Genomic DNA, 27,099 nt, shown 5'->3' on the forward strand with positions numbered 1-27,099 from the left:
CTCTAGAGATATTCTGGCCTCATGAGGACCTGAGCTTTATGTGGTCCTGTATCATACTTTCAACATGCTGTGGTTTGGTCTGTAGTGAAGAAGAAGAAATCTGAACATTAAATCCTTTCTTCTATGACATTCAGCAGCCATTTGATGATAGTATCTGCCATCATCTTCTTTGTTAGGAAGCTCTGAAATTGATGTTCAACTTTTTGTATATCTGCCTGTCATCTGTCTCCTTGTGTCCGAAGGATGATAAAGGATTAGCTCACTTTTTTTTTTTTTTTTTCCTTCCCAGATTAGCTGAGGCAGATATGGGATGACATCCTCAGACTAATCTTCCAAGAGTGCAGTTATACTTGCTCCAACTAGAAATGCCATTTCTTCCATTCCTGAGCCATTATGGATCTTGTCATCCAGTTACTGGTAAGTGACCTGTTTTTGCAGCAGTGATCTGAATGGCTATAAGCAGGCTAGAGAATGAGCTATTGCAATATTTGAGACGTGAGATAATGAGATTCTTGACAAGAATCTGGCACGTGGATATTTAAAGTGATTAAAGTTTAATGTAGTGGTATTACGACTTGAAATAGGGAAAAGAGGTAGTAAGGGAAACCAATCAAATTTCTCTATATAGTGCCACTGATCTAGCTTTGAAATTCCTTAAAAGGATTACACTCTAGTTTAATCAAATCCTTTGCTCTCCCTAACATTGCTTAGCAATTTTTAGTATCTACCTAGATTTCTAACGTTACAGAGCAGAGTTATGAGTCAGATTACTTTGTGTGTTGAGTTTTAAACATGAGCCATGAATCCCTGAAATCCTTTGTTGTTTAAGCAGAATACATTTAACTCTCTCCATTTAGGGTTTAGTCATCCTTTTCATAAGTCTTTTGATGAATAAGGTCATTAAAATTAACACAATATTAAAATAGATGGTCTCAGTAATTATAATGTTTAACCATGGTTTCTCCTGAGATTAAACTCTGTTCATTTTGTCTTCCAATCCAAGAGCTTTAACAAAGCTTATTTATAGCAGCCTGAAGACTTGTAGCTGGGTATAGCTTAAGGCTACCACCATATTCTTGTGTAAATCCTCTGTAAATGAGACATCAGTTACATCATATGTTTCTGTGGTAAATTTTAGTGTTCTTTTTCACTCTTCATCTCACATTTAAATATGTTTCTTGGTTTTTTAGTAATCATTTAAAAAATATTTCAGTCCTTCCTAATGCTAATAGGTATTTTGTTTGATACTCTCATTAAGTTTTCCATTAACAAATTTTACCTGTCACATATTCCCACCTACCCGTTAACTGAGTCACTGTATGTTGACATGTATTGTGTGATGGGTTTTATGTAAGAAGAACCAAAAGTTTTGTGCATAATAAAATAGGGATTGAGATTAAATTTGTGGAAAAAAGTTTTCTCTAAAAACATATCAGCAGGTTTCCACACTAGTTGAATATGATGACGCCAACATGATATAACGAGACATCCATAGCTAAAACTTCATCCTCTTAACAGAAGTGAATATATTTAATTTTCTGTATATAAATTGACCTCTTTTGTAAGCTGTAGTTGTAAATATTTGCTGAACACTGACTGCAAGTAGTAGCTCTAGGGAAAAAGTATATGAACTGGCTGAAGATGGGAATTACTTAACTGTAGTTGAATTAAAGCCAGTAATCATAAATCCCTTAAAGTCAGAGATTCTGTCTTTCTGCAGCTGAACACTAGCTAGTTGGAAAGCACATCAATGCAAAACGCTTGGCACAGCCTCTTGTGCACTTGCTTGTATCCATGTATCGTTCATCGTCTGGATGAATAACAGGGTGAACTTAGTTAATGGAAAACACTTCTTTGCAAACCTGTATTAACCATTCCTATTCAATGAGTACCCTAAAAGTCTTTGGGTACCTTGAGTTTTCATAACATTTACAACATCATAAGAATCCAAGTTTTAAGGACAAAAAAAACCACTACCTCACTTGGGAGATTTATTGAAAATGTTTTGTTTGAAATAATAATAATAAAAAAAAAAATGGAAATCACACTGTTAACAGCATGTTTACCATAACTGGCTTGAGGCTACTTAGCTGATCTTTGTGATGAGTGCTCAGTTTTTTAACTTCTTCTGTAGTCACCTACCTTGAAGAATTTATAGGTGATTTTCACTGCTCCTATTATCATAAGTGGTGGTTGGAGCCATTTAAAGGAGCTGATCTTTGAAATCTGCCCTTTATTTAGCCTCAGATGATAAGTCTTGCCATTCCTTTTGGCTCCTGTTTACTTGTCCCTTATATTCTGAAACTAGGAACTAGGATATCACATAGTTCTGTGGAAAATCATAATCCCTTCCACTTGTCTTTATTATGCTTTATGACTAGAATTTCTGTTGAATGCCCTTGTTAGCATATTTCTGGCTCCAGGCTGTTTTTTCTTGTGACTGCTTTCTGAAGAAACTTTTATAAATCATATTGTAAGATCTCCTCAAAGTGCAGTTTCCTTATTGGATACATCACTGTTCTTTCTCTGTGAGCATCATAAAAAGATGAAACATTATCACACAGAGTGAAAATTGTGAGAAATGCCAAACTATTTTTATGTAAATTCTCCTGGAATCCCTTTGTGCTTCCTTTTAAAGTATTTTCTAGTGTAGAACAGGTCATCCCAATCTTCTTCATATTCTATTTATACAGTATATTTTGAAAAAAGGCTGAATCAATTTTTGGAGGAACCTTTTTGGAGTCTTTCTGCTAACTTTCTGCTTTTTTTCTGTAATATCTTTTGTAAACCTTCTCTCAGTTGAGACTAGTAAACTCTTCTGGGCAGTGCAAACTGCAGCATGCTGTGAGCTAATTACCTTACATTAGCCATTTCAGAAATTACTGGCAGCTAATCTTCATAAAGCTAATCAGTCAGAAAAGAAGGCACCTAGCAAATAAATACCAGGCATCTTTATGCTTGAAACAATCAGGAATGACCCTAATCTGATTTAAAAAATTGGAATGCTTACAAAAAGGGAACAGTGTGTGGCTGCCATCACTAATTTGATAAAGCTCTCGTGTTTTTTTAATTGACCCATCTTCTTGATGCACTTTGTTTTTCCTTTCTGATCCCTCCAAGTTTGAATTTTCAAAAGCAATTATACATCTAAAAAGGTAATGTCAGCTTACCCCCTTCATCACTTAGTGCTAGCTTTTAAGTCTGCTGTTCCAAATACATTATAAATTTCAAAAAGTTAATTTAAATATTTGTCTTCTTTCATTTCACTCATGCTTGAGGTTTGGAGAGAGTGAGAATATTTTCTCTTTCATATAGGATCTCTCCTCCTCCCACTCCCTTAAAAATGTCCTGAATCTGCTATGCTGCTGGAGTGGTTTTAAAAATGATACCACTTCAAACAACAGTTCCCAGGTTTTGCTGGATACGACTTATGGTGCTTAAGAAAGTAAATATCCTGAATTCAAAATACTTAGAAATAATTCAGCACCTTTCTCCCTCATGGTACCTTGCCGTATTAATGAACATCCTGCAGGACACAGCCATGCATGTTGTTCAAAGGTCAATTCTGCAGAAATAGGTGTGTATTTAATACAGATTACCTAAATCCATCCAATCGGAATGCCTCCAGACTTTGGAGATATTAAATCCATAGTCATGCGTCATGCACTGGTGCAACCATTACATTAACCATGGAACAGCTTATACTTAACGGTAAAGAAAAATGATCTTAGATAATGAGGGAAGTCAGCGAAGCCCAGAGGTGCTTGGTATTCAGCAGAATAGGCTAATACTGCCTTAAGAGATAAAACAGAAGTTGGCGTTCTGTCCTGTACAGGTGTGTCTTCTCCTGTATTTAGGTATAGAACAAGCTATGCAGTTTCCCTTACAGCAATGGTCAATGTTTTTTACAGCATGCTTTGAGATCTTAAATGGAAGAAGAGTGGTGGTTCCACAGCTGATTTCCAAATAGGTAGGTTGCTGGGGGTTCAAAGTGGCAAATTTTTAGCTGTAGGTGAAATCAATTATGTAGAATTTTATAAATGGTAGCTTCAGAAATCTGTGTCCCTTTTGCAGCCCTGAAGGCACTCTAAACCACTTGGCAGTTATGACAATTAAAAAGCAAGAAAAAAAAAGATCAGCAAGGGAGTATCATATGTTGTAGACCCAAAATGAAATCTAGGGAAACACTCTAAAGATTTTAAACTGAAAAAGGGTAGATTTAGATTAGATATTAGCAGGAAATTCTTTGCTATGAGGATGGTGAGGTACTGGCCCAGGCTGCCCAGAAAAGCTGTGGGTGCCCCATCCCTGGAGGTGTTCAAGGCCAGGCAGGATGGGGCTTTGGGCAGCCTACTGCAGTGGGAGGTGTCCCTGCCTATGGCAGGGGGGTTGGAACTGGATGCTCTTTAAAGGCCCCTTCCAATCCAAACTGTTCTTTGATTCTATGATTACCAAATAATAATCAAACCAAGAAAAGTACATGAATATTTCAGAGAGCAATATTCCAGATATGAGTAATGTGCAGTGACAAGATTGATGTAAGGTGTCAAATGATTGCTGGACTCCTAGCTTTCATTAAAGCAGTAGAATAAAAGAGCTTCCAGCTCATCTCCTTGATGGTACAGGAATGTCACATGTAAAATGATCACTAATGAAGCTTTTCAGTGAAAGAGACTTGTGTATGCTAATTAGTTAGATTAATCATTTGTATGCTGGCATATTATAATAAGCAGTGCATATTAAAACGGGAAGAAATTTCTGTTACCCATTTCATTTTATTTTATTTTTTGCTAGATGCTCTCATGATCTACTACATCTCTCTCTTCCTGGGCAGCAAATGGCAGTGCATTAAAAATCTGGTTGTAGTCCAGCATGATAGGCTTGTGTTTGATGAATTAAACTTTCAAAATTCTCTGTTTTTAGCAAATGGTGTCTGTGACTTGATCTGCCGGGTGTTGGTCTTTGTGGTAGCTTGTTACATAAATTTAAGCACAGGGAGTTTTAAGGTATCTGGATTTAACAGTTATAATCTGCTCTGTGGAGAAGGGCCCCTTCCAAAGGCTGTCCCAGTTTCTGCTCTTAACACAGCAAAGTAAATGTATCCAGATCTGAGAGCCCTGAACAAAATAGCCAGGAGTGAAAAGTGGATGTGAAACTGGAGGAATATGAAACCGCACTCTCTTCCAGCATGTATGCTGTGAATCTAAACACATACTGTTGTGTTGAATTGAAACTTGTTCTTCATGACAGTAACAGATAAAAGAAAATTAATATCACTGTCTCCCAGATCCTTGCAACCATCATTACTTCCTTGGGATATAACTTCATGGGAGTGAATATAAAGATGGGATGAATTTTAGGAATATTTTTTGAGCGCTGTAGCACTGTAGCTGTAAAAGCTAAGTGATTTTAAAGACAGTAATTAAACGTGATTAGCTGAATATGAACACGATTAGCCAAATATCTGAAAACGTTAATGAAAATCTATTACTGTATTAAGTATTCCTCAAGAAAATCCACCATTATATCTCTAGTGATATCCTGAATTTTTATTTAGAATCTATATTTTACTTTTAAAATTCTTGTGCAGATTTTGCAATCCAAAGTTCATGCACAAAACATGTGAAAGAAAAATGAATCATCTTCTTAAAGAGCAGCCAAAAGCAGTCTTAAATGACCTCATATTTCAAAAGTAATCTGTAAATATTCATAGTAAGTAACTCAGTTTACAGAACGATTGTATCCTTCTGTCTGTCTTTGAATGGTATTTCTGCCTGCCTCATTTTTTACAGCTGCAAATGGTCGCAGATATGGAACCTTAAATGAGAAATCACTGCCTCTTGGAATTGTCAGAGAATGTATGGAGGTGTCCCGTTTATTTCTTTGTGGTTTTTGACCTTGAAGTGCATTTATCAGGTCACAACTGAAATTCACTGAATTTCATTGAAATAGAATTTTCATTTTCATTGAAAATTAGAGCTTTCCTAAAACTTACATTTATTAATTGAAAGGTGAAAATAGACAACACCACGCTTTTCAGTGTGCTACAAACCACAGTGAACATGAAAGATCATGGCAAATGTCAGGGGCAGGTCCCAATATCCTGTGAAAGAAGGTATATTAAGTTCTTGAAACTACAGCCGTTGTTCATAGCTGAGCAGTTGAACAACCATACAGTTGTTCATAACGCTTAAAATAATTTACTACTGTGCTCCGTAGCTGTGATTACACTTGCTAGTATGTGCCACAAAACTCTGGCAAGGATGGGAAGGGAAAATAAGTTAAAATGGCTAATGACAGTTAACTCTTGCATTTCAGTTCTCACTTGTAGATTCTTAAGTGTTTTACAAAGGAAGAAAGTTTTCTCGATAGGTGGAGAAATGACGGAGCTCTTTAGATCGTTGAATTTGTGCAGAGTTCAGAGATAGAGACATGGCTATGTTGCAAGGATACCCTAATCACTTTGTCAGTGGGTATCCTAGGTGGGACATCTGGATCCTGCATGGAGTCTAGCTCCTCTTTGACTTAATGGCAATCAGGCTGTGCTGTGATCAAAGCAGGAAACCAAGAATCAGGGGTGTGTGTTCTGCTATGGCCTGGCTTTGTATAAACACAGAGAAATTCAACAAGGACAAGAGCAAAGTCCCACAGCTGGGTCAGACAACACCCTGCAGAGGTACAAGCTAGAGCGTGGTGGTGGCGATGCTCTGCTGGAAAGGACCTGGGGAATCATGGAGAGCAGGCTGCCGAGCGTGAGCCAGCAGTGTGCCTTTGCACTGATGGGAGCTAACATGGCTCAACAGGAACGTAGCCACAGGGATGAGGGAAGTGATTGTTCCCCTTCAACAGCAGGATAACGCATCCTGGTTTGGGCCCTCAGAACAAAGAAGGTGTGGATAAAGGAGTTCACTATGAGGATATGCTGAAGGGAACTGGACTTGTTTAACTTGACACAGAAAAGGCTTTGGGGGACCTAGAAGCAGCCTTCTAGTACCTATAGAGGTTACGGAGAAGACAGGCTCTTTATTGATGTGTGCAGTGGGAGAATGAAAGCCAGTGGTCATAAATTTTAACAGGGAAGGTACAACTGAATATATGGGGAAAAAATAATCACTGAGCACAGGTAAACATTGGAACAGAAATGTTTTCAGTCTCCATCCATAGACATTTTCAAGGCTTGGCTGGACAAAGTGTTGAACAATCCGGTCTGAATTTCAAGTTGTCCCATCTTGTAGCAAGAAGTTGGTCTAGACGACCTCCTGAGGTCCCTTTCAACTTCAGTGATTTTATGATTCAATGTGAAGTAATTGTACTTAGTGGAAAAAAAGCCTAAATCACTGAGCCGACAGGAGCTGTTGTAATCTCTGGAAGAATTGCTGCATGCTTGTATTCAGCTGGTCTGGCACTGGGTTGTAAATAGTCTCTGTCCCACTGAAACCCAGATGGGTCTGAAGGGTCCCAGTGCTTTCCAGATGGGGATTTGCAGCAGAACTTCAGAGTAAACAAACCTGTGTGAATCTCCTTTAATCCAGTCTTCAAGTTTGGAGTGAATATCAATACAGACAAAGAAAGGTTCTGTTTCAGGAACAATGTTTTTGCTAAATGCTGAAGGAAGAAAATGTCAAGTACCTTTTCCCTATCCTGAATTGGACAGGCAATGAATATGGATACTTTCTTCTTTTTCTGCTTTTATATCCATGCCTTGTTTTATCTACTGGACTCTATAAATTTTATTGAATTTTAGTTGGGAAAATTAGAAATCTAGTAAAAATTCACTAGCCGTAGCTTGTATTCAGTTTGTTCTTACAGAAGGAATCCAGTGGCAGCCTCTGGCTGCATTCTGATTTGTTTCTTGTTTTTCCCTCAATCTCTATTATCATGCCTTACACGTTTCAAATGCACCCAAGTGATTCGGAACCTACATGCTATATTTTCAAAGAACTGTAGTGTCCCTGCAGTGTTGGAAATGTTCTATGGAATGTCTAGTTATTTCCAGAGAAACCCAGGATAGCTGTTTGCCGTGCAAACTTCAGGTTGCTAACACTGCAGGCCTTAGAGAATCCTTTCCCAAATAAAACTTTTTTTCTACCCTCAGTGCCTTAATTTGGCTTACAGTACCTGGCTCACGATACTAATAAATGCATTTTCTCAAGAGAATGGATAGCACTGCAAAATTCCTTCTGAAATAGTGTGTTTTCTGTTTTTAATAGCCAATCTCTCTCTCTCTCTCTCTCTTTTTTTTTTTTTTTTCCTGGATCTCTGCAGTTCTGGAAGCAGAATAATGTTGTACCTCCAAATGAAAAGATTTTGAGACAGCTGCATAGTTGTCTCCTACAGTAAGTTTTCTGTATGCATCAAAACAGCTTTCAAACAGTTCCCCAAAGCTTTCCCAAAGCAGACAGGTCAGTGTTTTGAGATTTTGGTTAAGCTGACTCTTATATTATTGGTGTATTGCTATAAATTTGCTCTCGTCTAATTTGAGTACATTGCAATTGCTACTTTGCACTGCAAGTAGATTTTCTGTGTCAGAATAAGCAGATAAAATTTACAGGGATGAGCCTTCATCCTTTCATTAAAGCTTCTATTGTGTTTTCCAAGGCTTCATTTATAATTTACCTTATATATGTCAAATTGTTATTGTTGCTGTTTGTTAGGCCAAAACGTCTGGGTGTGTATTGAGTGAGTTGTAGAAAACTGCATCCCAAACATCTCAAAGTTTCATTTAGGCAATAATAATGGGGTAAAAATGGAAAGGAAAGGGAAGGAAGTGCTGTAATAAAAGAATGTGAATCATTTTATGAAGACAGATATGCATTCTGGGGAAACCATTTTTTTAGCTGTATAAATAATTATTGTCTCATCTTACACTACAGTGTATGATTAGACATTATTTTTGCGTGAGGGTAGTAGTGACTATGCAGAAGGAGGTCCAGCAGGTGAGCAATGCTTATGCAGTAGTTTTTGTAGCTTGAAATGGAAGCAAGTACCAGTGCCTGGGAGGGCTGCAGAGTTATACAGCAAGATTTAGTCACCTGCTTGCCTAGTGGAGATACTCAGCCTCCTTATACAATACAGTAGTAAAGTGTACGCTTAAAGACTTCATGAGTAGGGGTGATCTGGAGCATGGTACAAGTCACGGCTGATGTGACACTAGGCAGAGTAAGTGCAAAATCATTCCCAGTTTATTAGCTAGCATGATAGGTGGTGGTGGTTCCTGGCAGTAGGAGTGAACAGGGATGAAGTTATGGATAATGCTTTCTGGGAAAAATGAAGAACATCTTTTTGGATTAAAGAAAAAAAGAAAAGTCTGTTATCAGAGAGACAAAGATGCAGAAATAGCTGTGCTTACTGTGTTTAGCCTGGACTGTGTTAGTGTAGCTAGATACTTTATTCCTGTATAAATGAATAAGTGTAAGTAAGCAGCACTGAAACTGCTGAATTTGGGATAATTTAAACGTTATTTAGCTTTATATTCACCATATTACTGTTACCTCTCCTCAAAAAAGTTTTCAATCAGAAACTTACTTTATTTTCCCTTCCAAAAACCTCCTACAAATGTGGACTAGATACTACAGTGCCTCAACCTAATATTCATATTTTTCCTGGCTGGAATAGCTGCTGCAAGCAATTGGGCTACATTGGGTCTTGGTATAACTCTTGAAATGAATGACATTAAATTACCATACAGTCATAAAAGACAAAATAAACAATCAGTCTTCTGCTATAATTTTTAAATTTGGGATGCAATCCTGTTGCACAAATAAAACTGAAATGGCTGAATAAGGCCTTGTGCTTAACTTAATTTTCTTGAGAAAAAATAAGAAAGGTGTCACTTTTCTTAAAAATAAGAACAAAAAAAAATAAGAAGAGTGCCACTATTAAATATCAATATGAAATTATTTCTGCATGCTTATATTCTTTTGGGTGGCCTTTTTCCATTAAAGATATTTTGGAAAGTAATAATATTAATAATAAAAAGGTAGAGGATAAAAAGAAATAGGTGTTTTTGTGGTTTATTTTTTTTAAACTTGAACCCATGTGACATGGTAATAAATGTTAGACTACTTTAGAGAGTTTTATTTTGTGGATTGCATTTGGTTTTGGTGAGTAGTGTTTGTCACACTTGTATTTACTGCTTTGATATTTAATTAAAGAAAATTAATTCTGTGATAAAATAAAAGAAAAAAATAGAAATCGGGATGTTATTCTTATCAGGTAGGTCTCTTATTAAAACTTAAACATACTGTTCCATTTTCATCCATTTTCTCTTGTCTAAATTCAATGTGCACAGTTCCTCAATTTGCTATCAGGGAACTGAAGGCCTTACAAATACATAGCTTAAAATTTCAAATAGAATCCATAAATTATACCAATAAATTGCCCAAGTAATAGCAGTAACTAGCTCTTGTGCATTTATTTAAATATGAGAATGTTATTTCAATCCCTATATAGATTCCTGGAATGGTACTCTGCCCCTGGGCAAACAGTTTTGGTATGCACAAGAGTTGCATATATTTTTGTGGGGGTAGAAAAAAAACTTATCTTTGCCTTTGCTTTATGCTATGCTGTGGTCTCAGAGGCTGTTCTGGCAACAGTTACGTTTTTCTGACAGTTGCTCAGTAGTCATGAGGGTATGGCTTCAAGGGAAAGGCATTCATTTCCAATTGGCATATTTCTAATTAAAGCTTTTAGCCTATTAAAAAAAAAAAAAAAAAGAAAAGAAAAGAAGACAACAACAACAACACAGAAAACAAGACAAAACAAACAAAAAAAACCCTCACCCTTGGACCCTCTTTTACATCACTGCTTCTTGTTGATAAAATCCAATCAGCCCAGAGGGAATTTATAATTCTGGCAATTGCACCAGATGATTACTACCGACAGGAGCAATCACTTACAGTACATCACCTGCGGACTGATGAATCATTTATTATCAAGAGTTTAATTGCTTGTAATACATCCTTGTGGCAAGATACACACACATGTACCTAATTTATACATATGTAGAAATATATGCCACTTACGTTAGGGATGGAAAAGGCTCAGTTCATATTATGCTTTGCAAAATTAAAAATACCCAGGTTCTATTAAAAATACTTGAATCTAGATTCACCAAATGTGTTCATACATTTCTGGATCTAGTTAAGACAAGAATTAAGGAAGGTTAAGCAAATGTGTGCGTGCAGGATATCATATATTTATTTGTATATTGAAGAGAATTGTCTGATAATAGCAGGAGTTTGAGGTGAAGGTTTTTGGGTTCTTGTTTAACCTTGTCTATTCATTACAATTTTGTATTACTATTTATTGTATAAGTGGTGGAGGGTTATTACTGTATAAAAGGGAGCTGGTGTCATGGATTTAAGAGGCACATGAGAGGACCACCAGCAAGAGATGCCTTCTTGCATGCCCTGCATATAGGGGAAGCAAAAGGCCCGTAGGGCTCACTTAAATGCTGTTTAGCGCTGGGATGTGCTTTATCTGAAGACATTTGCCATTCTCTACTTCATATTACTTGATTACTTCTTCAAAACAGTGCCAGATCTATTTAGCAAAATGTACTCAGGATCACAGTTGTTAAAGTTGAAGCTGGGAGCCAGCTGCAAGGTATGCCAAAGCAGTACTTGCTAGAAGACTGAGGCAAGAGACATAAGTGAAGTTGAATTATTTCTCTCCAGATCCTGAAGCCACGTGAAAAATGAAATAAATGCTGGCACCATGCAGACAATCTGAAGGTTTATTTAAATTATTTTACCTGGAGCAGTCTCTACTGCATCAACTGAGGAAAGCCCCAGTGTTGCTTTCCCTTTGAGTACTGCTTCTCCCAACAAAATGTAAGGTGGAAAGGGGAGTAGGCTTAAGTAGAAGTTTAAGTACAAAAAGGTTGCATGAAGCTATCATTAAGAGAATCACCATTATAGGTATGAATGTGAACTTAATTCCCTTGTTATTGGTTAATCTGCTAATATAACCATGTGTGGGGAAGTGCTGTTAAAAGCACTTGGAGGAATTTAAGCCTGGAAGCCTGTACAGCTCACTCACCAGCAGCATCTGGGGATTTGATCTGGCCAGGTGCTCAGCCAATGCCTTGACCACGGGTCTGTCCTTCCTTCTGCATGGCATCCTTTCCAGGGCTGGGGCCACAGAATTTGGGTCTCTGCAGACTACTTGAAGTGGAGTTACTGTTGTGCTTTTGGATATTTGGAAGCCTGGGTACTATCTGAAATTGAAATGCAGGTTCCATGGTTAAAGGGATTAATGAGGCAGCCCAAATGAGAACATTTCCAAAAAGTGATTTTTGCAACTCTTCTGGATTCCATTAGAAACTTCTAACGTTATTCCTTTGATATTGAGTTAATCTTCTCTATAATGAGAATATTGGAAAATGTGCTACAGGCAGGAGTACCTAAGTATTTTTGATTAGAGATAATATATGTGGGATCAAATCCTGCTTGTCTCATTCATACAGCTAGTCCCATTGAATCTAAACAGGAATGCCGCAGTGAATAACGGAAGCAGGATTGGTCCTGTATGTGCTATTTCTATATTTCATTTTCCTCTTGATTTCTGTTTCATTTGTAATTAACAGAGTGTACTGATTAAATCATTAACTGTATAGTTCATCTTTCATTAGTGGATTGTAGATTGAGATCCTAATGTACTGTAACCCATTGCTAGGATAGCTATAAAAGTTTTGATTTATGAAAGCAAATATTTTCTGTTCTTATATCATTTGTGATCAAGAAATGATACAAACAAATTTGTCTAACATAATCACATCCTCATGTCTGCCAGTCCTAGAAAACTCATCATAAGGGTATTTGGGATAAAGGGAAGAACAGAATTTTTAATTCTTTTGAAGTATATTAAACTCTGAGAGCTTCTTTGAGATGTCAAGTGTAGAGACCGGAGATTTACTGAAACAAAATAGGAAGTAGCCTTGCCTTCCTATGACTGCTGTCAAGATGGTGACAGTGCAGAGTCAGCCTCACTGGAAATGGCTATATAGATTTTTTGTTGTTCTTCTACCTCAGTTGCTGAAATCTGAAGTTTTAAACGTTTTATCTATTAGGTCCACCTGATTTCTTAATTGTCCCAGCAACTTTACGTTACAATAATCTAATGAAAAGCAGCTAACTTACCTTGTGAAGTGTTGTAAAACTGGCAGAAACCAATGTTGTTCTTGCAAATTTTATTTACTTAGCAATGTCTTATGGCAGTATTTTGGGTATATTATAAAACTCTCATAATCTTCACAGGGTGGTATAGAATGGCTATTTGGGTATCTTGGAAAGATACCTGCTCTCTCCCTCTTAGAGGCCCAAGTCCCTGGAACAGATGCTACAGTAGCATCTATAAATTGCTGAATGTTTGGGAGGGCTCATCAGTGGTACAGTATTAAGTCTTTATTTATCCAGTAGAAGTCAATGTCATAATTAACACACAAGCCATTAATTGCAATAATGAAGGCTTGAAAATATCTCTAGCAAAACACAGAAATTTTTGAATGCTACCATAGGAAAAATCATCTCACAAAAATACCTCTGGGCATTCAAATAGATTTCATTTACAAATATAACTCCTGATTCTGCTCCTATCATTATGAACTAGGACTAAACCTGAAAAGAAAACGTGCATTTGGCACAAAAGGTGATTTTAAGACTCCTGATGTTCCAGTTACTTGTCTGCAGCCAAGTTCTATGTGATGGCTTATTGCCAATAATGCGTAATATTAGCCACAAGATGTCCTCACAAGAAAAAGGTTTGTTGCCAACTCTTTAAATATAGGCAATTTCTTTTTGAACCCAAGCAAAGTCAGATCTTCTCCTTTTTAGGCATCCAGCGCTTTTGGACAACTAAAATTAGTCTTGTGAAAGTACTTCAGATTTCCTAAAATATTTGAAATGTCATGTGGCAGCTTTAACTGACCTGTTCCATGAATAATGCTCTGAAGCTATTTGAGTCTTAGGATTATTTGACCAATAATGAGTAAAGGTTAGCTGGCAAACCATATGAGCACCATGAAAGCAGATAGTTTTATTTTTGTTTGGAAAATAGTTATTGAAACAAAGTGGAAAATTTCCTCTTTTACAGCAAAATGGACTTGCTCAATCACTGTTACATCCAGCTGTAGCTTTCCTGTTGCCCAGCAATATTAAGACATGGTAAGAAAATTGGTCATCCCTGCATTGAAACAGTCTGCTGTAGAATATTACAATGTGAGGTTGCTTCAGAAACCAAATGTGAGAGTAACATTTGGGAGTTTCACAGCAAGAGCAGTTGTGAGAGCTGTTAGCAATAACCTGCCCAGGGTTCGGCTCTCACAAACTCAGCAAAAATCAAAAGCAATTATTTACACTAGCGTAGAGTTTCTGAGAGTGCCCATTACCCCAGAGACCTGAACCTGTGATTTGACCCTATTTCTATCCAAAACCTGCAGGAGAATGACAGACCACAAGTCATGCCTACATCTAGCATATGGGCTGAAGGTCCAATTCCCTCTTCTCTGCTGGTTTCAGCTCATTTCCTTGGGAACAAAACTCAGCTTTTCCATGTTGTGATTAATTTTGGCAAAACTGTAGCAAAATTGCTACACTGGAATTGTAGCAATTCTAATGTCTTTCTGATGGGGAGCAAGTCTCAGACCTCAGCCAGGCGTGGTGTATGTAGCTGTCACCTGACAGTAGCTCCATAGTTAGTGCATGAGAGGTACTTGCAGCAGGAGTCTGCAGAACTATCTCGGTGACACAGTTCAGCCTATGAGAGTTAATATATGCATTTTAATGAGAAATTTGTGACCGAAATAGAAGACTATGTTTTATTGCAACCATTTCAAAACTATTGAAAATAGTTTTAGTTTAGTGATTATGATCTTTGCAGCAAAGTGGAAAAGGGAGAGTTATTGACAAGACAACCAGTCAAAAATCTCTAATTTGGAGGAGGTGTAGAGAAATTCGTATACATCTTCTTTCTTAAACATGGCTGCATTAGAGACTGGTAGAGAAAATCAGAAAAGCACTGAGGCTGTGATTTTTATTTCTCTTTTCCTTTTTTTTTTTTTTTTTCATCTTTAACCACACTCCTTTCCATCAGGTTTTGATCACAGATTCTCACTTGGCTGCAGTTCCTTTTCTATCTTTGATCAATGTTTGTCTTTAATCTCTGCGTCTGTCTCTTCTATTCTTTTGTCTCCAGTCCATAACTATTACATTTTTCCATTTGTATTCTGTGCTATTATTTGCCTTCCAGTAAGCCTTTCTTCTTGTTTCATTGTGCTCTATCTCAGTCCAAAATGTTGTACCCAGTGTGAACAATAAATGGATTGATTTCAAATGAGTTGACAACAGTGCCTGCCAATCTATATCATATGAAGTAGCCCACCAAGTGAGTACAATAAGGGTCTCCTTTCAAAATGAATTCGAACAAACTCTTGGAAAATCCATATGGAAGACTGGGGGCTGTGGCTTAGAACGGGTTTGCGTAACCAAGTTTCAAGAAGGTATTTTTGAAGCAGTAAAGAGAAATCGATGTCTGCGTTTTCCTTCTACTTTATCTTTGGATAGAACAGATTTGAAAGTGTGTAAATGATTAGTTAATGAGTGAGAGTGGGCCCTGAAGATTGGGTACCAAAGTCATGAGAAATGGTTAGAGATTGAAAAAATGTAACAATAACGCAAAACCTGAAAAATACACTCGTCTGCCATAGAAAATTTTAAAACCTTAAAAATGAAAACAAGCTTGCTAGCAGAGGGGCACAGTTGCTAGACTGTTCCTCAGAGATGATGTTACTGTATTACTGCTGTATGACTTATACATGGGAGTTGAAAGGAAATATAAATAACCAGGAAGAGAAGACTAATAATTGAAAAAGCCTGACAGAAACTCCTTTGTGTCATGTTCCAAATCTAGAGTTTGTCACAAGCTCACTCCTAATAATTCTTACTGTTGAGCTAAAAGTGTTATCCAAAGGATCATGTCTGAATTTAAATTAGTTTTTCAGTTATTATTTTTTGAGTGGCTCAATCAAATATGTATAAAACTAAGCGAAAAGGCCTTGTTGTTTTTAAACACAAGTGCTCTTTCCACAGCATGCCAGAACCTGACATTTCTTTGAAGCTTTTCTAAATTTCAAAGGAGGTAATATATTTAAAACACCGGAAAGTTTTTTACATCTCTGTTTAATTATTTTTGATGTGATACTTCTCAGGACATGTTAAATAAAGCATTTTCCACCTGATCTTAATTGAGAAAGACTCTTATCTCCTTCTGTAATTTCTGATTAACAAGATTTCTGCCTGGACTAAATTACATATTCTGACAAACTGGAACAGGCTTATTTTCTTGTCTTTCATAATACATTTTTCTAAAGCTCTGCAATGCCCCATCCCCACGTAAACACTTTATTTACAGCTGCCCACAGTTGTATTATAGTGACTGGTATATAATTACTTATATTTCTATAGATTATAACTACCTTAGATATTTAAAGAGGATATATATAAGCACAATTACTGCAAGAGGAGAATATTACCATGGTGATTCCACAAGACTTACAGGGAAGATCCTTGGGAATGTACCAAGTCCTGGAGAATTTACCTCAGCCAGGGTAAATCAGAGTGACTCAAGCAAATCCATTTATGATCCCAGCAATGGCTTGGCAAAGATGGGCTTCATCTTACTTCACTCAGAGGAGGGCAAAAAACAATTGTATCACTCAGCTAGGATTTGAAGGGAATTTATGCATTAAAAACGATGAGGGGATTGCCAGTGAAGAGCTATGTGACAGGAAAGGAAAAAACTTTGCTTTGTCATAGAATCGTAGAATTGTTTAGATTGGAAAAGACATTCAGTAACAGCGAGTCCAACCATCAACCTGACCTACCAAGTCCCATCACTGAATCATGTCCCTTAGTGCCACATCCACAAGTGTCTTAAATACCTTAGGCACGGCTGGGTGTCCTGATACACTTCTGAGGTCTTTGTGGCCATTTTTGTACTTTTGGACTGAAGCTAGATGCTGGTGCTAATCAATAAGTTGCTTTGGTTTTCTCTGTATGTTATTTTCACTGACATTCTTTCAAAGAATAAATTTCTACATTAATTTGAAACACATCTAATCAATTGGAAATACTTTACGCTAAAAATGATTTTTAATTTCTTATGTTTTCTGGGTCTTTGTTTTTTGTCAGGTTAGACCTTTGAGTAGATGATTTTCATCATGACAGTTACCAAATAGAATTATTTTCTGCTCATGGGATTTTTTTTGTTTGTGGACTTTTTTTTTTTCTGTGTGTCTTGTTTTGTTTTTTTATTTTGAAAAAGGGACAATGCAACTGCATGCTGAATGACCCCACCTCCTGGCACTTCCCAGTTGTGTTTGTGGAGTAAAGTTTGGATTTTTGTTCTCATAATTATGAAGTCTTAGGAATGTATGCAGTATTTTTCAAAACAACATAAAGATTTTTATCAAATAATCTAGTTTAAGAGTTTCTCTACTGTAATACAGGAAAATATTTTCATTTGGAGACTAATAACGTTTTCTGCAAAACTCAAGGCAAACTACTATATACGTGATTCATTTCAGTCTAGCTCTATGCACAGGCATACAGCCTATTTTACATCCAGTGTGTTAATAACAGTGCTGGGAAATAGACCCCCAAAACTGTAGCTAAATAAAGTAGGGATTTAAAAGAGCATGGCAGTTAAAGCTGAAACATAACAAAGATACTTGACAGTAACAGACTTTCTAATAGTACCTGGAATCTAACTAACAAATACAGTTTTTTGTCATTCCAGTGTGGTATCTCCAGCATCACAGAGCCTTCAAGTGTTGTGTGGATGGTGGTGGTACCTTTTCAGGGGGAGTCGTGCCATCCAGTTGCCTTTGTTGACCACTGATGATAATTAAGGGGAAACAAAAACCTGGTAAATGAATTCCGTTTGCTTTATGGGTTCATTGCTGTCTTTTATACCTTTGAACAGTAAAGTGTAACTGAGTTTGTAGTTCTTGGTGCTTTTGTGAGCGCTGCAGAAGTTCGTGAAGGAAATTACAAATTTTGTGCCTCTTGCTGACTACTGGTAGATATGCGTTCATCATAGTATTATCTAATGCTTGTTTGTCATCTTGGAAAGTAGAAGTATCCATGTTTCACAGTGTCTCTCACCTGGTCTTTGTTTACTTGTAGCTGGCAGGAATCCTCGGTAGATAAAATAAGAAAAGCATAAAGCAACACCTTATTCATTTTTGGAATGAAAGGAAAGCCGTGAATCCTGAGATTTCTGAAATCAGCCAAGCAGACTAAAGGTCTCTAAAAGTTTAGCATGGCTCTCAGTCTAAATAACAAAACATCTTGATGTCCTTCAGTCCCCCTTCTGAATTACCACAATATATATATTCTTATTCTCATAAGCAAGCAGACTATAAATTAAATCTAAATTACAGCATCAGCAAGTACCTTCACAGTTTTGTACAGTCCTGATACATATATATATACATATATATATATATATATATCTTTTTTGGTTTTGCTGCATGGACTATTCAAAGTTTGACTTGGAAAGACTTGAGAAAGCTGTCCTGATCAATGCAAAGATATGTCAGTTACAGGTGAACAAATTACAGGATCTTCTCCAGCCAGACTTGTAGTAAGGGTTGCAAGCTCATGTGGATGAGGCTCGCTGAGTTTTGCTACTAAGACTGTCAGATTTGGTAATACTAAACAATGTTGTATATTCTGTAGACATAAAAAGCTGCAGGGTTTATTTAGAATAATAGTGTATTCACAAATAGTACTCAAATTGCTCTGAAACATCACAGTTAGCTGCATCTTCGTTCTGCTGTCTCACTGCTTTATAATTCTGAGGCCTTTCCCTAGCAGACTATAAAATCATTCCAAATGTGAGATGATAAATTAATAGAACAAAACAAATTGGAGTCAGTAGGAGTGCACTTAGCACTAACAAGACCCGTCTGAGTTTCACATTTTCTCTTGCAATTATTAAAAATAAGACTAGTGTCAGAACTCATCTTTTCTTTAATTGCTGTTGCACAAAGCTCTGGATGTTTTTTTAAGGGCTGATGCAAAGGAGCAATCTATTCAATTGTTTATAAATATAATTTCTTCTGAACCAAGGGAGAAAATGTGAGATATAACCAGAGACAAATTTCAGATTACTTACGGCAGAAGGAATGAATATTTGGTTATTTATATTGAATCACCATGTACAACAATGGCTTTAGGGTAAATAATGTTAAATATTTGCAGTAAGTGAAAAGTCAAACAAGACACATTAAGAGGTGAATAGTTTGATGTGATATTTGAGGAGGCTAAGTCTCCTATGCTCTGGCTGAAAATATTGAAGTTTTTATTCCTTGATGTGGAAAGAAAACTGCTGAAACATCCATATTTTGCTATACTTATTTCTTCTGTTCCAATGAGCCCTAGCAACTTAGAGATTAAGGAACGGAAATTCTGTTCTAGAGAATGAAGGACCATTAAGCTCTTTCTTGTTCACCTGATGCCTATAATGAAACTTTAAGCTAGCAAGCAGCAAAGATGTTGATTTGCTGATTTTTTTTTTTCCTTTGGTTTGATTTCTTGTGATTAAGCAGGTTTTACAAAGCTGTTTTATTTAAATAGCACTATTTTTGTCCTTTTTATCATAGTTCATTGTAGTTCCTTTGCTTTAGTCAACTCTAATAGCATCTCTGTGAGAAATGTTTAAGTCAACATGATAGGAAGGTGACTTGATTGAAAGTACAAGAACGTCTAGCATTCAGAACAAGAGACTTATTTTATGTTCCAATGTTGTCTTCTCCACACACAAAGATGCCTTCCTATGGTCGAAGGCCATGGTAACATTCTGCAGAATTTCAGATTCATCCACAGAGAGCTGGCAGTTATGACACTACCCTGATTTCATCACTGTATCTGTCACAGCAACCTCTCCACACTTGTCTGGTCTTATGTGCCTTTTCAGACACCATTAGTAGGTTTGGAAGAGCCAGCAGTAAAGTTTTGAAAGACCTGTAAGCTTTAAAAAGCTCAGATAAAAATCTTGTGGATTTAAACCATGTCTGTGTTCTGTTACAAGCCTCTTAAAATCATTGGCTTCATGTGCACGAGAACCATTGAGCTGGTTGGAAAGGGATTTCATAGTATTAAAGAAAAAAACACCGCTAAGGAGTGGGAACTTGAAGCAATCCAGCAAGGGGAGAGCTTGCGAGTGATGCACTTTTCTTTCCCTTAACTAGTTACCCTTTGTCATAACAGATTCAATATTGACATGTTTTGCAGGGAGGAGGCCAGCCACAGTGTAGTGGAATTTAAAACGCTGATCAGCTCCACACTGAAGTGCTAGAGTGGTGCCATTTACTATAAAATGTTTTCAATGAGTTTTCTGTTTCCTTTTGAAAGAGGGAGGTGATGAAGGAGCCTACTTCTCTCCAAGGGACATTTTACATTCAGTAATTTGGCCAAATTATAAGCAATTTTCTGCTGAATGAAGGATTTCTACTGTTAGTTAGGAATAGAAAAGATAAATGATTACAGGACTCATTATCTTTAAGAATAAGAATAAATTACTTGGTCCTAAATATATAGTTAGAGATATTAATGGTACTTGATATTTAGTTGTGCAACTATATTTGTAAAAAAATTTATTAATGGTATTCTCTTTCTCTACTGGTGAGCACTGAAATCAAAACACAGCTTGCTATTCCTGTTCCTTTGCCATTGCCTGTGCCTTCTACATGTATTATAAGAAGCATAGCTAAGATTTTAGCAAGCTATCTAGTTTAAACTAATTCAGATGTATTAACAGCATCTTATGGACAGGCGTATTTCTAATGATCAGGAAAGTAAGAATGAGAGTCTGGCTAGAATCAACTAAATGTCTACTGTGACACCCTTTTGGCAAAGACTGATGAAGTGGCAGCTGCTGGCCAAATGTCAGATGGCCTTCACACATGAGAATGTGTTAAGAGCATGGGAAGTTGTGGCTGAGGCTCTGTTTGTGTACCGTCCTATAGAACAGGTATGCAGATGTATCTTGGTCTAGCAGGTAATAGTGCTATAAACTTCTAAGACGTCTACATTTGCTAAATGATTTTATTCTGTTTGTACTGAATTATTTTGCAGTAATTCAGAGTGTCTGTTCATTGCTTGAGAACGTGATGACGAGGTAAGGATTAATTTAGGAGCTTCTTTCACTTCCTCAAAGTGGAATGAAATTAGACCTTTGCAGTATCTAAGCATCATCTATAGATTAAGCAAAACAACAGAGTGCCCATGCTCTTTTTTTTTCTCTTAAGCAAAACAATGGAGTACCCATGCTCTTTATGTTTAGTTTCTTTCATTGGATATTAGGTTATATAAAGCTACAGTTGTCTTGACTGAAGTATCCCAAAAGCATTTGTGAAGAGGAGGAAAGTATAATATACTAGCATGAGTATGTTAATATTTTCAAAATACCAGCAGTTATTCATCTTGGTTATTAGGCTGAAAGTGTGAAAATTTTAGAAGTCAAAAGCTCTTCCCCCCCCAGTTCAGAACATGAATATAAACAATTGATTTTTGATTCTGTAAAACCTTGTAAATAGTGAAGTTTATATCAAGTAGGTGCACTAAGCTTAGTTTCAGAGGCAAATGATTACAAGTTTATATTCTATGGTGAGTGAATGCTTGTTAGTTGTGGCCTATTTTGGAAAATCAGAAAATAATACATTCAAGATCCTAACCTTTTACTACGTGTCTCTTCTGAATTTTAAAAAGTGTTATATGTGGATGCTGCTTTCAGAAGTATAGGAGAAATACTGATTTGATTTTACCAATTAGTTTCAAAAGTGCTCAAAAAACAGGTTCTGCATTGCTGCATTATATTTAAACAATGTCTTCATCTCAGGTGGCTCTGGGAATGTTTATTTAATGCTCAGGTTTGTTTTGAACTTCACTTAAATGCTGAGTTGGCAAGCTCCAAATTGAGCTTTCCTCCTACTTTGCATGTCCAACAATTGTCCAACAAACCAAATTTCTTAATGCTTTTATAACTAAGAGTTCCTGGGTTTTGATTCTGACTCTGACAATGATTTGGTGTCATTGATCAGATGAGCTGTTTTACGGACCCCTTTTCTGCAGGGTAATGAGGTAGACAGTGTTTTCATACCCTAAGAATTTATGATAATTATTAGCTAGTTCTTATGCAGGAGTTTAAAACGGGGGGGAGTGTCAACTATAAAATCTGTATTGAGTAGCTTAATTACTGTATAAAAGCCATCATCATTAAGGATACTTTTTGCTGAATTTTATGCATTCATTGAATATGTCTTAAGCTGAGAGGTCTTGGGTACAATTGTCTTACTATTTTAAGTCATATTGCTATGGCCTGCAGATCTTAGGGTTTTTTTTAAGTCAGAACACAGATAAACCTAGTTAGAAAGGAAGACTTAATCTTAGACTGAAGAGCAATCCCATCATGGTAAATGCTTGATCACATCTTCTCTTCATGTAAAAGTAAGTATTCAAATCACTGTAATTAAATGAGAGCTGAATATAATTTCAATCAAGATGAAGCCTAAGTACTTCTCATTTACAGTGGCAGCAGACGTTGCTTGCTGTACAAAAGACTGGCAATTCTGGCTTGTAGCATCTCCTTCAGCTAGCAGATATTGGTCCTGCTGGAAAAGGCAAAGAAGTTCCTGTAGACTTATGGTCTGATCAGGGCTGGCTCTATTCAAGAAGACATTTAAGCACTTTTTACGTTTGTCTTCATATAATGTTTGATTTCATTTATATATCATAGAAAAATGGTATATCTGTTTTGTGTGTTTACAGCTATAGTGTATAGTAGAGTTTCTGGAGGGATCAGGGAAAGACTGCCTTGTCCTGCCTGGCTCGGGGGAACTGGCCAGTGGTGGGAAATGGACCTGCCTGCAGAGCAGCTCTGTGTTCTCAGCTCAAAGAGCTCCCTGCAGTACCCTGAAGCAGAAAGTATATGAGAGAACTAGAAAGAGCTGAAGAGTGTGGAAGATTAGGAATACCCCCTTAGAAAAGCTGAGTGCAGGTCATAGGCAAGCCTTAGATGGCAGATCGGTGACAACAGATAGCATTTTCCTTGTATATTAATTGAGAAGAACTCATAAGAGTTTATTGGAAATCAAGAGGCCATGGAAATGTGTTGGACTAGAAAGGAAAGGTTTCAGCTAGCGAGGATGTAACTGAAGCAGAGTAGATTTGATAACAAATCCTTTTATTGTAATCTGTTTTGCTCACTAACTCAAAATTTCTCTACTCAAGAATTCTAGCTTACTTTCAAATAAAATTAAATACAATAGTTTACAATATAGTATGTTTGCTTTAAAGCACAAGCAGATTCATCTCATAGCTTTGGCTAATTTGGGATCCAATGAAAAGTGTCTTCTGAACTGAGGTCTGTTTGTGGAAGGATTTGAGTAATGGCTTTCCATGATATGAATCAATGTAACTCTAAAGTCTGAGCAGCCCAAAGTGGATATGAAAAGCCCTAGGGTGAAGATTGTAGATCAGATTTGTGATTTTTGTTAACTTCTGTGCTAATAAATTGAAAACTGAAAACAGATGTGACGGAGCAAGAGTGGAGACTTTCCTTTTTACAGGAAGTTTTAAAGAGTTCATGATTAAAGACAAACTTCCAGGCTCTTGTCAATAGTTCCAAAATTAAATTTGTCATAGCACTTTATATAATACTCATGATAAGCTATTTATTGTGTGGAAAATGTCAGTTTATTCCTTACGTTCTTCTTTTGATCTAATTTCCTGACAGGCTGAAGTCTCAGTATCTAGTTGTGTGCACCGAGTGGGCCGTGGGAAGCACTGGCAGGATTTTGCTCTGGGCAGCAGCAGGAGGTGTGCACAGGCAGGGTAAGGTGCGGCACCTGTGTAACTGGTTGAGGGGTAGCGTGGTCCCCAACATTAAGCAGCTCTTTCTAACTTTGGCACGTATCACAGCTGAATGGTTGCTGCCAATTGATGTATTGGTTGTGTAGCACAGCTCTAGCTTTGTGTGAGGCCAAGAGCAGAAGAGATGAAATGAGGTGGTGGGGGGAGAGGCTCAAAATAAAGGAACAGCTTCAGGGCAAGAGGAGCTGGCTTTCCCTTAGAGAGGATGTGGTTGTTTGTGCCATTTGCTCAAGTAAAAATAGCATCTGCACAAAAAATAGGGCAGGGCTGAACAACAGCCCCAGAGCAGCTAAGAATGGGGTCATTGCCTTTGTGCAGCAGAGTGGGACCTACCGTTGGAAAAGCTGTGTTCTGCCTTGTCTGACTGGGCGTTTAGAAAGGATGAAGACAAAGGGATGTGGACACTAACATGCAACACCTGAGCTCCGTTTCCGGTTTCAGTGATCGCTTCACCATTAATTCAAGGAGGAGCAATGTTGGCAAGAAGGACTGAGAACTCATTATGACTCAGCATAACTGGTGGGCTTGTGATCTGAAGAAACCCCCTTACAAAAGTAAGTTAAGTCCCCACAGGTAGTAGAAACATCTGAGCTTAGCTCACCTGCAGAGCTGTTGGACAGAAGATTGCTCCTCTCACAAGGTTGAGAATACTTCTCTCTAACATACTTTTCAAGCTAAAGCTACTCAGTCTAGTATTGATTCAAAAATAATGTTAAGACAAATGAAAATTTTACAGTGAACTTACTGTTAAGCATCACATTTTGCACAGGATTTTGTCTGGTGTGAGAGAACACAGGCAGGTAGGAGGGTGTTATGGAATGGATGTTCATTCTGTGAAGAACTCCACCAAGATCCTTTTAAACTTCTCAAATACCATATAAGTTCCAGGTGGTAATATATCTTGCTGTAAAAAAAAAAAAAAATAATAAAATTGGTTTTAGAAGTAGTCCCAAATGGAACAAGAAAATGCTGTGCAAGACTTTTTTTTTTTTTAATGAACTCAATTAAGAGATTTCTAAATGCCCAAGTGATAAAATCATCATCATACTTGAAACACACAAAAATTACCTTCAGGCATAAACCATCTCTTAGCAGATCATTATGAATAGTTGTGTTAATAATGCTCTCTAAACTACTGGCAAGAAGGTAATGTATCATCATCCTATTTATTTTCCAGTTGCCAGAGTGTGGATAGGGGTAAAACATTTAAATAAATTCTGAAATAAATTATTGTAGATAAAACAGTCTTTCCCTGCATTTGTGATCAGCACATGTATACATACCCCTGTTGCATTTCTATCAGTATCACAAATATCAGTATCAGAATCAAAATTAATTTCTGCTCTTTTACTTAAAATTAAATTCTTATTCTCTAAGGAATTTCAAGCAATGAATTAAAATTATTTTTGTTTAAAGAGTAAGCATAAGTTAGAAGTGAAGCGCCATGTATCTCTTACACAGAGCTGAATTTTATTTAATGGAATTACATCTGAAGGCTCAACAGCTGCCCCCAAACCACAGGTTATTGATTTGTCAGAAAGAGTAACCCCCTCATTAACTCTGCTCTGCTGGGATCTTCAGTGCAGGCGGCTGACCCTTCCTCTGCTGTAATTCCACGTTAAAACCAGACAAAAAGGTGTCATGGAAGGATAATATCCTCATAAATATTTTATTTGCCAAGCTTCTCTCTATTTCTCCAGTTACTGCTATGATAAATGGAGAGCTAGAGCCTGAGAAGACACAACTTCTCCCTTCTGCTGGCACAGCAGCTTCACAAGGAGTCGAGGCTACCTAGCATGTTTGAGGCAGTGAGACAGCCCCCAAGGCTGGCAGCCAGGGTCTGGATCAGGCCCAGTGAGGGCAGCCAGGGTCAGGCAGTGCGGTGGTCCAGGCAGGTCTCAGGGATGTCTGTCTGTGGGCCCTGAGCTGTGGATCCCTGCCAGGCATGGGCACGATGTGGTGGGAGCTAATGCCCAGGTGAGGACACACTGAGGGCCTTGGCACAACCTGCTGTAGTCCCAAATGTCACTGTCTGCTCTTCTTTCTTGAAGACTTCCTCAAATCCAATGGAGGCAGTAGATGGCCTTCTCTTGATCTGAATGTGCATTGATTTAGGCTAACAAGGTAACCTTGATTACTTAGATTTGGCTAAATTCCTCTCACCTCCAACTGTAATAGCAGTGGTAGGAAAATAATATAAAAATTGGCAGTCGTATAGATCTGATTAGTGTTTGCTGATCCCTGCAAAGTCAAAAGGTGAGTCCTGCTGGAATGTGATCAGAGCAAAATGCGGGTTTGCCTACTTCTGACTTGCTTACTTGTATACAGTATTTATGAAGCCTCTTATGTGATTTCATTTTAAATTATTTTATTCATGAATAAACAAACGACTCCTCACAGCAAAAAAAGTATTCCAGGTTCTGTTAGGAGCATTCTTGACTTCTGAAAATCCATGGTTCGGACACGTGCTGCGTTTTCAAAGCATTCTCAAGCTATGCATAACATTCTTGTTGTTGATTCCTAGGTTGTTGTACAAGGTCACACAGATCGAGACTGTTCAGTGCAAGGAGACTTCCAGACATTCAGAAGAACTTAAGTCTGTGCTGCTTTTGCTTAGCACAGAGTGTTCTAATGTATCAGCCTGCTGCTCCTTTCCTTGCTAAATTATTTCATCTGCTTATTTACTTTCTGGGAGTGAACAGTAATATTCACTCAAGAAGTTTTTCCTGTCCTGAGGACATGACAGCGCGCTGGGTGATAGTGCTATCTCAGCAGGATTTTCACTCTAAGAAGCTTTTGTGCTCACACATTCAGCAGCTGAACAGGCACACCTCTGCGTTTCCAAGCTGTGAGAATATTTTAAAAGAGTTAAATTATGTTTGGTATATTTTCTCCAAGAAAAGTAATTCTGTCCATTGTAATGACTCAGACTTAAGGTTGCTGATGTGTTGAATCCTTTTGTTTACAGTATGCAGTATGTCAACAAAACAAACAAAAAAACATAACGAGCAGAAGGGAGCTCTGGAACCCTCATCCAGTTTCTACCGATTTCTCAGGGAGCTGGATTATTTATAGGCTTTCTAGTTGTGAGCTCCACATTGCTCTTCACCTCCCCCTTTACAACAAAAAGGAATCTTGTGTATTCCCATCTCTTCTTGCCATG

The 27,099-nt window shown here is 37.4% G+C and overlaps 1 long non-coding RNA gene across 5 annotated transcripts in view; it reads left to right on the top strand.

Moving 5' to 3' along the window:
- The window catches only part of LOC121078327, a 94,648-nt gene that overhangs the window by 59,127 nt on the left and 8,422 nt on the right, over window positions 1–27,099 (top strand). Inside the window, exons 3-7 of one of the 5 annotated variants that reach the window (XR_005824533.1) lie at window positions 290–417; window positions 17,797–17,925; window positions 21,141–21,183; window positions 23,800–23,897; window positions 24,378–24,490. This is a non-coding gene — a long non-coding RNA (uncharacterized LOC121078327). Of the gene's footprint in view, window positions 1–289; window positions 418–3,911; window positions 3,971–17,796; window positions 17,926–21,140; window positions 21,184–23,799; window positions 23,898–24,377; window positions 24,491–27,099 lie in introns of all 5 variants that reach the window. The other 4 variants (XR_005824531.1, XR_005824532.1, XR_005824534.1 and 1 more) reach the window with 4 other exon arrangements.

The sequence above is a fragment of the Cygnus olor genome, chromosome 15 (genome assembly GCF_009769625.2).
Source record: "Cygnus olor isolate bCygOlo1 chromosome 15, bCygOlo1.pri.v2, whole genome shotgun sequence".
In the NCBI taxonomy this organism is placed as follows: domain Eukaryota; kingdom Metazoa; phylum Chordata; class Aves; order Anseriformes; family Anatidae; genus Cygnus; species Cygnus olor.